This window comes from Schistocerca gregaria, chromosome 1, assembly GCF_023897955.1.
Source record: "Schistocerca gregaria isolate iqSchGreg1 chromosome 1, iqSchGreg1.2, whole genome shotgun sequence".
NCBI lineage: Eukaryota > Metazoa > Arthropoda > Insecta > Orthoptera > Acrididae > Schistocerca > Schistocerca gregaria.
In genome coordinates this window covers 982,607,708-982,621,655 of record NC_064920.1, presented here as the reverse complement: position 1 = coordinate 982,621,655, position 13,948 = coordinate 982,607,708, and the positions used below count along the sequence as shown (strand labels likewise).

Below are 13,948 nucleotides of genomic sequence, written 5' to 3'. Positions count from 1 at the left end.
CTTCCTGTCTTTCGCAAGAAGTCGCTAAAAGATTAAGAGCTCTCATCTCTGTTCCATGAAGGTTTTGTGGTCTCCCTAAAATTCACAAATGTCAATGGTTACGAGAGCAAAATCGGCACTTTGACATATGAATCAGACGTCTTGCTTCGTTACTGAATCCTTTTGTGGGGAAATGCTCACAACATACTCGTAACTCTGTTGTCTTTATCAATGGACTTAATTCACTTCGACTCAATGAAACAGAGTTATTAGTGAGTTTCGATGTCCTGTCACACTTCAATTAAGTCGTTCTCATGGATTCATTGTCGGTCATCAGCAGTAAGTTAAAAGCCTCTATAAAAATGCTACTTCATTATCCCGTTTTCTCAAGCATCTTTTCATTCAGCAGTGAATGTTTAGAGGAAATTGGTGGTGCAGCCTTGGTAGTCTTCTCTCCATCTCTGTTAGCGAAATTTTTAACGCAAGACTTTGAGGAGAGTTTACTTGATTCTGCAGAACTTAGATTAAAAGTCTGTTGGCGACTTTGTTTTGTAAATACCGGTTTCTTCCTCGCATTGATTTTATTTATCTTGGTAATTTTTCTTTTCTGGGGCTTCCAGGTTTGATTAATCAGTTTCGCTGTCAGCAGAGACATATGTCATGGGACGTTCTGCAGGAGTTTCAGTGTGTCACAATTTTCATTCATATTTTCAACGCTGAAACTGACGCATAGGCGGTACTTTAAATGAAACAGTAAGCTGCGCTAATATTTAACTTATAAAAATGTTTTGAATTGTGCCCAGACCTATAAATTCACTCTACTATATTATGTAACTTGTCTATTGATGACTATTGATAAATGTTGCAAACGAACTTTTGTCAGGATTTGACCTAAATATTAGATGAGTTTCAGCTTTTCCATTATGTAGCTGTTGGTGTGGAATGTCTTCTTCATCGTATTTTCTTCCAATAGAAAGTACAAAAAGCACACAGTTACTACGTTAGTCAATAACAAATTCGAGAATCATTTTTAGAAACGATTTTCCTAATTTTAAAGTTTCAAAATGGTTCTGTTTCAAACATGACCCAACTGTGATAATGCGATACGGGATATGTCCTAATTTGTTCTCTAATTTAAGACATGTTCATCTACTTGTACGAAATGTTCGTGACTGAGCATCAGGCAGTGTGCTCCGTGACAATGAGCTCAAATAAAATACTTTAATTTCTATTTTCTCAAAACGAAGTGAGATGTGGGTTTCTTTCCAACATTCAAAAACAACTTTGATAGGTCAGCACCATTTAATACACAGTGACGTATCATCTAATATGAACCGAATGTTTTTACTGCAGACACTTCAAATTTTATGCTGCAGAGTACTTGGAAATGAAGTATCAATGTAACTGTGAGCAAAATCGAGAAATAGACACTTCATCTTCGAGCGGTGATATGACAGTGCGCCTGATAATTGCCTTAGAATGGAATGACAGGTATATATATTAGTGAAGAAAGCGCGTGAATGCGAAACAATTTTCTTTTTTTTCTAATTTGGTAAAGAAAAAGGACAAAATTTACCGCAAAGCTAACTCCAGCAGTTGAAGTAGATTTTCTTCACTTAAATACAGTGTCTTTTACAATTTAATGAGCTTTTATTGTTTACAGCAAGAAGACCAGAAAACTCATGTCGCCTTCCGCTACCAGATGCTTTGTGGGATCTACTCTTTGCTTTCCTGTGTGGAAAGCAACTGCTCGTTGTACATTTCTAACTTTAACAGTACGTCAAACGACTGTTTACTTGTTGTTAAGCACAGCAAATAAAAGACACAATTATTAAAATAAACAGAACGTATATGTTTTCCTTTGGCTTTAGATACAACTGTTTATTCGGTTTCCATATGACAGACTTCAAGCATGCGCACTACATTTTGGCGCACAGACTGTAGCGAGATCTGTATACTCCCATTGCAGAATACATTTTCAACATTTTCACAGAACTTCACGGGTTTTTCTGCCATGGAAATCTTGGTTTCGATAAGATCCTTCCATGATTCAGCTATTAAAGTATATGTGGAAATGCAATGGTGTAGCTTTCCACAGCCAGACTCGGCTGACATAAGAGTTTTCCGGGTCATATTGCAAAAGAGTGGATCCACTGGCGAATCTTTTGGTGAATCAGAAGACGGCCACTGTGAACGTGGTCAAAACACCGGTTTTACCGGTCACAGTTATTTACAATATGACACTGCACCATAGTCAGAAAACTTGTGAGTCAACTATGAGAATACATTTGGGAGAACGTTTTATAAATCGTGATGGTGGCCTTCAACTACAAAGAGGTGGCGGGGGGGGGGGGGGGCGGCGACACATGGTAATTCATCTTCAAAAAGAAAACAGTTTGCTCACTATGACACATCTTAATTTGACATCTAACTTTAATTCTGCATGGCCACATTCCAAATGAGGGCATGTACGTGTACCTATGTAACTGCATACTGGTACGATGTTAATCTCATCTAGCTGTATTCCCAAAACTTTATGGGACACTAGTTATCACGTCCATCCGCAAGCTTCATCAGCGAAAAGCCTTCCGCACAAACACCCACACAATTGTAATTGTAATTGGTGTAAAGCTCAGACCGTGCTTCAGTGGTTTGAGGAGCCCTCACTTCAGTGTTTTAGCCGTAAAATTCGCTTGATGTGAATGCATCTCGGATGCTATTGGATATCGGCTCTGCACCGCTTGCTCAACGCATTACGATAGAGTGATCAGGATGAGTTTCCGTGTTTCCGTTCTGTTCACTATGCTAGTACAATATCCGCTGCATGGTGTTCAGTTCAGAGCTCATATGTTGCTGCCCTGCGTATGTCTATTTCTCCCAATGAACTCGCATTCATGACGCCGAACAATGAGATGCGTCTTGGTAATTATCGGTTTTGAGAGTTCCTTACGTAAACCTACACAGTACCACACCAATAATACAGGAAATACAACATAATTCGCAGCATGTATACGCCATACTTCGAGCAGGAGGTCACTTGTATAAGGTCCAATGCTATGATACGAACTGATTTTGCCACAAAACTCACTGATTTAGGCAGAGCATTCAATGATTTCACGGTAAACTTCGTTGTCTTTAACCAAAATCTCAGTGAATCCCATGTAAAATTCACACTTCTCACAACAAAATTCGGTAATTTCGAGTCACAACTATGGAACGTCGGTGAAAAAATCGCTAATTTATGCACAGGTCATTGATTTCGGACCTATATGACTCGTAAATGTGGTAAGCTGAGAATGACTATATACTTGGGGATTTCTCGTCTTCGCCAAACAAGAACGTACTGATACTATTAAAGTGAACAGTTTCATCAACAAATGCTAAATTGCTCAATTTGCTTCCCCTACTAAACATACCATTCATCTACAACTACCTTCGGACACGAGTAACGACTAATTTCTATCACACTGGAGCCTACCTGAATGAAAAATCTGTGTTAGTTACAGAAGTGTCAACAAAGTGTATAGTTTTTGTGTACAGCTAATTCAGAATTTATATGCATTTAAGATATGAATCTACTATTATTACTATTATTGCCACTATTATACCACCATTACACTTAGCTGGGAATCTGTTTCTAATCTGTGGTATGAACCTGAAACTACCTTACCACATGTACCAGAGTGACGACAAATCTCTTTGAACCTTTATGAGCGTGTTTTCCTTTGCGACTACTTTACTGGAGTTTAAAGCATCTAAAGTTTCCTCCTGTTTGCTATCTGTTTTCCCCTCCAGGAAACATATTTGGTTGATGACCCATTCTCCAACTCTTCGACGTTACTCTGCAATCAATCGAGTGACTGAAGACATCGCAGCTGTCGAACTGTAATCTTAAATTTGTAAACAAATGGTGTCATATACCAAGAACTTGGGTCAAATAGAATCACATCCTTGATAATGACGCCAAGCTAGTTAATGATTATTCTAGAACTGAGTGGATGAAGAAGCTGTTGCAGTAGACATCACACTTTTTGTCTTTCCCGTGAACTTTCACTGCAAACACATTAACAACTGCTTTATCACTACAGTCCTTTCTGAGTTTACACTCTGCAGTGTTTCCTTGGCCAAATGATGGCCCTAGTCGTGCTGAGCAGCTGGGGGCTGGCCTCTGGCAGAGGAACGTTGAGTTTCTTCGCAGCTATCTGGAGTGGGCCCGGTGACACACCATTAAGTAATATATCCACATGTGTTAATGGACAAGCGCCGATTTTCAAGGGTTCCGCGCTCGTTTCCCATCAGTTAGGAGGTTAAGTCAGTCTGGTGTCTAGCAGTGTCGGTAGCTTTTTCATGTTGAAAAGTCTCATGAAAGCTATCGGCTGCTACTCTCGTAACAAGGTTACTATTTTTCGAACCTCCATTTGCAATTTTCCTGATGGTAGTGATTCATCATAGAACTTTGTATAAATATGATTAGTTCTCAAATATGTTTGATACGTCCCTGATCCATGTAAGTTCTTGTTTTGAAGTAACTGTGGAGGCTGGCTATTGACTGAACTGGCTTGTTTAATAGCTGCCATCTATTACAAATATTATTTTTGTGTGGCAAATTTTATAATAATATGTTACAATTCATAGTGCAAGTCCTGTAAGAGGACAAATGTGCCTCTGACGATTTCGTATTTCACTAAAGAATGTATGTGTGAGTGTTTAATCATTTTAAACTCCTGTCATTTTTGAATTTGGGCTTAAGAATAATACGGTTTTTGCTTTTCCATCTTTACCCACATTTGTATCGTTAGTCATGTGGGCTGTGACTGTAGCTACACGAGATTTAACGTATTCGCGTTAGAAATTTGAACTATTTTCTTGGGTCTTTTAAAATTTATCTGGAAGTTTTAAGTCAGCAGCGTGCTCTGGTGCGATGTAGCAAATCACGTCACGTCAGACAGTCACACAGGGGGTCTTGTTGCGGGTTGCAACTGTTGCACCGGAGCTCGACCAGGACGGCAGGAGGGTGGGTCACTGGCCTGTGGCTCCGTGACCCCAACACTGTTAGGCCCGGCATCCAGGCTGCTCTGTCTGTACTGAAACAGTTTGAATAAATATGTAACCTGAGATTCCTATCCTACCGTAAATAGCAAGTGACTTTCGGGTTCTAAACATAGAGAGGCAAATGTTTTAACACGCAAGCATGATGTCAGATGCGCGCGGGAAATTGTTTAAACTTTGGACAACTTGTAATATTCCTCCTTATGTACGGCGGTATTATTTACTGTCTTGATATTTAGAGCTAGATGTAATACCTGCGTGTATTTTGTATTCTGTGAACTGGTTTACAAAACATACTGTCATGCAAAGCCAACTGTAATATTCTTATACTATAATGTTAATAATAATCAATGTAACAGAAATACAGTTACCTATCCGGACAGCAAAACCACAAAACAAGTGTAATAACGGTGTGCGTTAACCTAAGGAATAAGCATCATACTTTAACTCGTTTCTTCAAATAAGTCATTAGTTCAGAGGTATGGCAAATAACATTAGTTAGACTACTGTTCTGTATCAGTAACAATATATGTGGTTGTTGTTACAATATTATTCGCCAGTCTAATTAGGCACACGTAATGATGCTGATTAGGACAGCAGAAAAGATAGCAACTCCCTACTTACATAACAGACTTCACTTTACATTTAGATAAAAGATGGTTCAGCAATACTAGAAAAGTTTAGCCGCTCAAACAAAACTACAATACCAAATTGATTAAGCAAAAAGACTGATACTGATTTCATGAAAGCAAAAGTAAATTTGGCCGGGGGGGGGGGGGGGTTCTACATCAACATATTTGGTACTCAAAATTTCATTGATTCACTATAAACTGTTTAACGTTGCTATTTATCACCAGTAATCATCAACTTATTATTTCCTTTCATTAATACGTAATGTGAAAGCAGCCAACCCTTTATCTAGTGTGGTCTCAAAATCTGGCATATCGTACGTAAACATTTTAACACAGAAAGTAATAGCAATGTTAATTAGGAAATTCTCACTTATTCTTTCCATAAATTATTTCACTGATTAATCTCTGATTTGCCAACAATATATTAAAGATTTCACAGTCATGGCATACAGGTCACTCTGAATTTTCATGTACCAGGTTAGGATCCTGTTTGGTTTATGAGCGGGATAAATTACCAGGTGGACACAGTTGTTAATTTGGATGATGGTTATTATTCTTAAACCACATTTCAACTTCCTGGCACACACTATAATACGTAGCTAAAATGTCGTACCCTGTATGCTGTGATCAGCGACGGTGGCGTTGGTGGCAACAACTGCATTAATATCAGAACGGTCAAGAGCAGTTATCCATGTCGGACTTATTTTCTCTTCATAGCGATGATCCATCTCATAATCAACAGCCCGTTTTCCTCCCCATGCCAGGCCGTGATAAACTGCGGTTTCCAACGGAGGCAAGATGCAGCGATATGGCGCACGCCACAGTATGCTGGCGCTGTGCGTACTGTCTCTAAGATCACTGGCCCCCGACTGACTTTGTTCGCGCCCGCCAAAGCGCGCCAGACTTTTCCGCTTCCACCTTTTCCTACGCTTACACAGCTCTCCGTTCCTGACGGAACTACTCCATCATTTATACTACACATATCTTATACAGACCTAAGTGAGTGCCAGTAACTATTACATACATAATTATATTATAGCACCTTTTTACATTTAATAATTATAACAAATAGATATCTTTACAACATTAAAAAGTAAATATTACACCCTTTTTCTTAATGTGTACATTCATTTTAATCTTATCAAAGAGTTTCAGTATCTATTTCGCTTCAAACAAGACGTCTCTACTTCTGCTTTAACGGTTTCAATAAAATATTTACAATTTTTTTAAAAATATGAACAACAATGTCACAAACTCAGATACCGTAATTTTAATGTTAGGGTTCTACACTTAGCAAAATTTAACTTTGACATCAGGGAAAACCATTGATTTTGAATTTCTCGCCATTTTAGACAGGACCATTTCTAAACCTACCGCCCAAGACCTGCCAACTGAGCAGTCCAACTTTTTATTTCGTAAGGAACTGTTGTGTACACCGACCGTAACTATAAGAAAGGAGAGGCACACAGAAATCACCCGCAGTACCATTAATTTTCATTACTCTTGTGTATCTAAATTTCGGCTATAAATAGCCGTCTTCAACGCATCTGAGTTGCCATCTAAAAACCGGCGGCAGCCATATCACGATGTGATCTTACAGAGGTATAGGCGGGATCACGCTGTGGCAGTATCCTCAAGTCCATTATCTCGGATTGTGATATTTCAGGGCTAGAGAAAACCGAGGAGACCTGACATTAAAACGACTTTGATGTAGGCGGTCTCAAAGCTTTCCTCATAGCCTTGGATCTCAAATATCCTCAATTCCGCCAGGTTAAAGTGGCCTTCCAAACAAGCTGATGATATTGGCATAAACAGTCTTAGAACTGTCCTTGTATCTAAAACTTTTCTATATTGAACAACCATATACCCTCGATGATTCCATGCCAACATCAACGTAACTGATGATGTCATTAAGCATGTGCAGGGGTCGTCTGCTGCGTATAAAATGTCTGCTGAATGGTGTGCTCAAAAACACTTGTACGTGCACCAGCATTGTACTCAGCCGTCAGATCTTCCACAGACCGCCAACTATCCTGCTTTACAGAGCCCACAAGCTTCCGACCTCCTCGTTGTGTTACAAGACGCAAATGTTTACAGCTTGTCACCTACTTGTTTCTCCACAGATCACTGTACGTGACAGCCAAAAAAAAGAAGCATATGAATAGCAGGGCAGTTTCGGTGTATCTGAATTTTCAGTTCCAGCTGGCATGCCACAACAATCTGCCTTTTGTGTAGTCCATTGTGTCAGTTGATTTCCCCTTTTTTAGGCTTTAGATTAGCTAGAATGATTCCGTACTCGACTCTCCTCCGCTATGAGAAGGAACTTGCCCCCCCTTCTTGCAGCGGTGTACCGTAGGTCTCTAGAAGAGCGTAGCGTTCCAAAGGATTGCAAAAGGGCACAGGTCATCCCTGTTTTCAAGAAGGGACCTCGAACAGATGTGCAGAACTATAGACCTACATCGCCATCGTCGATCAGATGTAGAATTTTGGAACACGTATTATGTTCGAGCATCATGACTTTTCTGGAGACTAGTAATCTACTCTGTAGCAATCAGCATGAGATTCGAAAAAGACGGTCGTGTGAAACCCAGCTCGTGCTATTCGTCCGCGAGACTCAGAGAGCTATAGACACGGGTTCACAGGTAGATGCCGTGTTTCTTGACTTCCGCAAAGCGTTCGATACAGTTCTCCACAGTCGTTTAATGAACAAAGTAAGAGAATATGGACTAACAGACCACTTGTGTGATTGGTTTGAGGAGTTCCTAGGTAACAGAACGCACCATGTCATTCTCAATGGAGAGAAGTCTTCCGAAGTAAGATTTCAGGTGTGCCGCAGGGGAGTGTCATAGGACCGTTGCTATTCACAACATACATAAATGACCTGGTGGATGACATCGGAAGTTCACTGAGGCTTTTTGCAGATGATGCTGTGGTGTATCGAGAGGTTGTAACAATGGAAAATTGTACTGAAATGCAGGAGGATCTGCAGCGCATTGACGCATGGTGCAGGGAATGGCAACTGAACATCAATGTAGACAAGTGCAATGTGTTGCGAATACATAGAAAGATAGATCCCTTATCGTTTAGCTACAAAATTTCAGCAACTGGAAGCAGTTAATTCCATAAATTATCTAGGAGTACGCATTAGGAGTGATTTAAAATGGAATGATCATATAAAGTTGATCGTCGGTAAAGCAGATACCAGACTGAGATTCATTGGAAGAATCCTAAGGAAATGCATTCCGAAAACAAAGGAAGTAGGTTACAGTACGCTTGTTCGCCCACTGCTTGAATACTGCTCAGCAGTGTGGGATCCGTACCAGATAGGGTTGATAGAAGAGATAGAGAAGATCCAACGGAGAGCAGCGAGCTTCGTTAGACGATCATTTAGTAATCACGAAAGCATTACGGAGATGATAGATAAACTCCAGTGGAAGACTCTGCAGGAGAGACGCTCAGTAGCTCGGTACGGGCTTTTGTTAATGTTTCGAGAACATACCTTCACCGAAGAGTCAAGCAGTATATTGCTCCTTCCTACATATATCTCGCGAAGAGACCATGAGGATAAAATCAGAGAGATTAGAGCCCACACAGAGGCATACCGACCATCCTTCTTTCCACGAACAATACGAGACTGGAATAGAAGGGAGAACCGATAGAGGTACTCAGGGTACCCTCCGCCACACACCGTCAGGTGGCTTGCGGAAAATGGATGTAGATGTAGATGTAGGCAGGGTCCTTTCCAAATGTTCTGCAATCCGAGTGTCCCGAAACGAAAAATTAAATTTTGTGTTAATAATACTTACTTGCAGATCTAGTCACTAGCGTAATCCCTAAATCTAATTCTACAACTGTCGCTAATCTCACCAGCCTCCACAGGTGCTTGAAAACAAGAACTTACATGGATCAGGGAAGTATCAAGCGCGAGACATTTCGAAATGAAAAAACTACCGACACTGCTAGACGCCAGAATAACTTCATCTCGGACCTCATGGGAAACGATCCCGGAGCTCTTGATCATCTTCGCTTGTCAATTAACACATGTGGCAATATTCCTTAATAGTATGTCACCGGGCGTACTCCAGATGGCTGTGCGAACTCAAAGTGGCTCGGCCAGAGGCCAACCCCCAACTGCGCAGCACGACTAGGGCCACTATTTGGCCAAGTACACACTGCAAGGCGCAAACTCAGAAAGAACTGTAGTGATAAAGCAGTTGTTAATGTGTTTGCAGTGAAAGTTCTCGGGAAAGACAAAAAGTGTGATGTCTACTACAACAGCTTCTTCATCCACTCAGTTCTAGAATAATCATTAAGTATCTTGGCGTCATTATCAAGGATGTGATTCTGCTTGACACAAGTTCTTGGTATATGTTTACAAATCTGAGATTGCAGTTCGACATCTGCAATGTGCTCAGTCACTCGATTGATTGCAGAGTAACCTCGAAGATTCGGAGAGTGAGTCATCAACAAAATGTGTTTCCAGGAGGCTGGAGGGGAACACAGATAGCAGAACAGGAGGAAACTTTAGATGCTTTTAACTAAAGTACAGTGGTCGCAAAGGAAAACGTGCTCATAAACATTAAAAGAGATTTGGGTCATTCTGGTAAGATTAGATTTTACTTCTCAGTACATTCACGACTCTTTCATTTGTCCTCAGATTGTACACTGTGGTCGGCAGACTAATCATTCCAGCCGTCAGGCCCTGTATTTCTTCTTCGATTTTATAAAGGTTAGCAAAATCATCGGCAAAGTTCGAAATTTTCGTTTTATATCCTTTCACCTTGAATTTTAATGCAGCCAAACTTTCATTAATTTGCTTCATTACACATTTAATGGTCGAACAATATATGAAAACAGACTTTTTTTATCAAGGATGACATAAGAAGGTCAACAGCACAGGTTGTCAGAACACTCGTAGTGAAGTTACTAGTATTTTTCATTGCAAACAGTTCGAATTTCGTAGTTTACATACACTGAGGTGCACGTATGGAGATGGTGGTAGTATGACGTACACAAAGTATAAGATGCATTGGCAGATCCGCCAATTGTACGCAGATTATTCACGTGAAGATGTTTCCATTGTTGCACGACGGGAATTAACTGATTTTGAACGAGGAATGGTAGTTGGAGCTAGACGCAGGGCGCATTCCACTTCGGACATCGTTAGGGTATAAAATATTCCGAGATTCACAGTGTCAAGTGCGTGCCGACAGTACAAAATTTCGTGGATTACCTCTCACCATCTTTTGCGCAGGGTCGTCAGTGCTGACACATATGCAACACTGTGTGAAATAATCACAGGAATCAATGTGGGACGTACGACGACCGTATCCGTTCGGACACTGGGGCGAAATTTAGTCTTAATGCGAAATGGCAGCAGGCGGCCAACGAGGATGCATTTGCTAACAACTGCAGCTTCTCTCCTGGGCTCGTGACCACATCGGTTGGACCCTAATCGACTGGAAAACTGTCGCCTGGTCACATGAGTACCGATTTCTATTGGTAAGAGTTGAATGTAGGGATCGAGTGTAGCGCAGACCTCACGAAGCCATGGACCCAAGTTGATAACAAGGGATTGTGTGAACTGGTAGTGGTTCCATAATGGAGTGGGCTGTGTTTATATGGAATGGACTGAGCCCTCGAGTCAAACTGAAACTGTCATGGACTGGAAAAAGTTACGTTCGGCTACTTAGAGAGCATTTGCAACCATTCATGAACTTCATGTTCCCAAACAAGAATGTAACTCAGCCGCTACAATTGTCCGCGAATGGTTTTAAGAACGCCTGGGAAAATGGGGCGAATGAGTCGGACATGCCCAACATGAGTCCCATCGAGCATTTAAGGGTCGTAATCAAGAGGTCAGTTCGTGCATAACATACTGCATCGGCAACACTTTCGCAGTTATGGACGGCTAATAAAGGCAATATGGGTCAGTATTTCCGCAGTGGCTCCCAACGACTTGTAGAGTCCATGGCATGGTGGAGCTGCTGCACTACGTAGGGAAAAAGGAGGTCCGACACGATTTTAGGAGGTCTCCCATGTTTCCAGTCACGTCAGTGTAGTACATAACAGGGCACAAAACTGTTTCCCCACTCAACGCTCTGACACGAATTCGAAAGCGTGGTATCAAATCTCTGCCTGTGGTGCTAAACCATCGGCTGCTTTGCATACCACCTAGGCGATATTCGTGCTCTAATGTACACGTAATAAAGTGCTGCCAATCCCGTAGCGTGAGGATGGTACGTCCGTTTGGAGAAACTGAATATGGCTTTCAGTGGATGTGTTTTCCTATTCTATCAACTTGCAAGTCATTCAGATTTAGTGGAAGACGGCCTTTGAACTTTTTCTGCTATTTAGATCTACAGAATCCACGGATAAATTGGAAGTGGTGATCTGTAGTTATTTGTACATATGTGGTGAATACCTTAGTGCATAGAATGTAGGCTATGCGAACGGTTATTCAGAACTATCCACTGAGGTGTACATTTGCTTAAACACTGTGTGTTATATTTTGTTTAGATTTCCATTAACCATGATTTTACTTTATTTAAAGAATTGATGTGTTCCATCTTGCCTAACTGACGTTCCAAAAAATTGTTTATGCTTCATTTATTCAGAGCGGGTTGCCTAGTTCCTGTTTACCGGATTCGAGACCTGATGAGAATTTATGAGTGCTATTTAAACTGGTTATGTGTACTCAGTATTAATGTAAGTTCATTTGTACTGTCTGTTGTTTAACTTCAAGCCATGTGGTCATTGTTGTTCTGTTACAGAACCTGCCTGTGTTATAACAACCTGAAGCTAAGTACATTGGTACATTTTCTCTTGGGTGAGGCTTGCATTCTATCTAATTCCACGTTTGGCTATTTCTTCCCACTCTCGAGCTCTCTAATGAGACAACCGCACTCTGTTTATGAGATTTCAAACAGGGTTCCTCTGATTAACGTAAAGGTTATATGTCACGTTCTTTTCACGAAAACTGACAATGGGCGAGAGGGAGGTGTGCTGAGCACATACCTCTCCGTATCAGAATCCGGTGACGCCGAATGTCTAAGGATGACACGGCGGCCGGTCGGTATCGTAGGGCCATCAAGACCAATTCGGACGATGTTAGTTTGTTTGCTTCATATTTGCTCATTGCCTGTTGAGATCTTGTTTGCTTATAGATGTTAACTGATGTGTTAACTAAATATTTATTGGTGCCTGAGGTATTATTCTAGGAAATTTGTTAATTGAAATTTTTTGTATCAGTTCTAGTAGCGCCTGCACTAATTCTGTGCTGGATTGAATTTAGTTTGAGAAAGAAAGATCTGCAAGAGGTCAAGCTCTACGTAAATCCACAGTTTGAAATCTCAAAATAACACTGATCAAATTTGAAATATTAAATATTTATTGTGAGTTTCTTGAATAAAAAATTCTCTTCTTCTGAGTTTTTCAAATTCTAAATGTAAAAAATTTCATAGTAAAAGTTTCCACAACTTTTTAAATAAAATTAATTTACCTTTTTCTGCGTGGCTTATTATGGTTTTTGTGGTTGGCCACCTTAGCACTCCAAACTCCTCCTTTGCCACCGTTTTCAACTGTTTATCGTATGTTGTGAAACTACCAAAAAATAAGAGAATAGATGTATTTGCGATCTCATGTAGCTGAAGGGATAGGGTAATATGGAATACATTACGATATAATAATTAAACGATAACTGCTCAAAAACTTACGTGGTTTACGTACAATAAACAATTTCTATGAATCAAATCAAAATAACACTGTGAGACGGATTCATCCAGAGTTAACACATGAAAGAGTAACTCTTTTTGCAGTCACAGAGAGAATCGTTAGTGTCCTAAAAATAGACAGAAGAATAGCTAGAACACGTGTAAATACACAATATAAAAATGAAGACAATGAGGAAAGTGCTAGATGAGAAAGTGTTCAGGAAGTTTCACGCTGCTACATATGTGTACGTAAGAAGAGGATTTCTTTCTTTGGCCATATCATGATGATCAGATTACAAAGAAGAATTATGCAGTGTTTCTAGAATCTGAAGCAACAAGTTGGCTGGATCAAGGAAATCAGAGAGGATACGGAAGAACTAGAAATAAGACTGGATAATCTGTAAAACAAAACAGGAAATTTCAAAGAAAATGGAAACAAAAACAAAAAAATCAGCTTAAAACCAAACATACACAAGAGACATGAAAAGCTTGTTCACAAAAGGAAAACGAAAAAAAAAAACCAATAGGAACGAAAAAGTATTGGGCAGTTTGGGAGGAACGAAACATGCAATTATT

The 13,948-nt window shown here is 40.2% G+C and overlaps 1 protein-coding gene across 11 annotated transcripts in view; it reads right to left on the bottom strand.

Annotated features, from left to right (window-relative positions):
- The window catches only part of LOC126277750 (parathyroid hormone/parathyroid hormone-related peptide receptor-like), a 721,000-nt gene that overhangs the window by 117,998 nt on the left and 589,054 nt on the right, over nt 1-13,948 (bottom strand). Inside the window, exon 3 of one of the 11 annotated variants that reach the window (XM_049977390.1) lies at nt 13,162-13,262. The exons of the other annotated variants lie outside the window; for them this stretch is intronic. The gene's annotated coding sequence lies outside the window, so the exon portion shown is untranslated. The remainder of the gene's footprint in view (nt 1-13,161; nt 13,263-13,948) is intronic. 11 annotated transcript variants of the gene reach the window in all.